Source organism: Sturnus vulgaris, unplaced genomic scaffold (assembly GCF_052056855.1).
Source record: "Sturnus vulgaris isolate bStuVul1 unplaced genomic scaffold, bStuVul1.hap1 Scaffold_156, whole genome shotgun sequence".
NCBI classification, from domain to species: domain Eukaryota; kingdom Metazoa; phylum Chordata; class Aves; order Passeriformes; family Sturnidae; genus Sturnus; species Sturnus vulgaris.
In genome coordinates, this window is record NW_028276073.1 from 2,413,892 (window position 1) to 2,415,114 (window position 1,223).

Consider the following 1,223-nt stretch of genomic DNA (forward strand, 5'->3'; position numbering starts at 1 on the left):
TAATGCTGGGTAGACCTGTTGCCCTCGGCCGGCCTTTGGACGTGGCGGCCGAATGCTGGGTAGACCTGTTGCCCTCGGCCGGCCTTTGTACCTGACGGCCGAATGCTGGGTAGACCTGTTGCCCTCTGCCGGCCGGCCTAATGCTGGGTAGACCTGTTGCCCTCGGCCGGCCTTTGGACGTGGCGGCCTAATGCTGGGTAGACCTGTTGCCCTCGGCCGGCCTTTGGACGTGGCGGCCGAATGCTGGGTAGACCTGTTGCCCTCGGCCGGCCTTTGGACGTGGCGGCCTAATGCTGGGTAGACCTGTTGCCCTCGGCCGGCCTTTGGACGTGGCGGCCGAATGCTGGGTAGACCTGTTGCCCTCGGCCGGCCTTTGGACGTGGCGGCCTAATGCTGGGTAGACCTGTTGCCCTCGGCCGGCCTTTGGACGTGGCGGCCTAATGCTGGGTAGACCTGTTGCCCTCGGCCGGCCGTGTTACCGGCCGGCCTAATGCTGGGTAGACCTGTTGCCCTCGGCCGGCCTTTGGACGTGGTGGCCGAATGCTGGGTAGACCTGTTGCCCTCGGCCGGCCTTTGGACGTGGCGGCCTAATGCTGGGTAGACCTGTTGCCCTCGGCCGGCCTTTGGACGTGGCGGCCGAATGCTGGGTAGACCTGTTGCCCTCGGCCGGCAGTGTTACCGGCCGGCCTAATGCTGGGTAGACCTGTTGCCCTCGGCCCGCCGTGTTACCGGCCAGCCGAATGCTGGGTAGACCTGTTGCCCTCGGCCGGCCTTTGTACGTGGTGGCCGAATGCTGGGTAGACCTGTTGCCCTCGGCCGGCCTTTGGACGTGGCGGCCTAATGCTGGGTAGACCTGTTGCCCTCGGCCGGCCTTTGGACGTGGCGGCCTAATGCTGGGTAGACCTGTTGCCCTCGGCCGGCCTTTGTACCTGACGGCCGAATGCTGGGTAGACCTGTTGCCCTCGGCCGGCCTTTGTACCTGACGGCCGAATGCTGGGTAGACCTGTTGCCCTCTGCCGGCCGTCTTTCCGGCTGGCCTAATGCTGGGTAGACCTGTTGCCCTCGGCCGGCCCTGGTACCGGCCGGCATAATGCTGGGTAGACCTGTTGCCCTCGGCCGGTCTTTGTCTCTGGCCACCCGCGGCGTGGTAGTCCTGTTACCGTCGGCCGGCCTTGCAGCCCGGCCGCCGCGCGATGGCGCCCCGTCTCTTCCATCGGACGCGC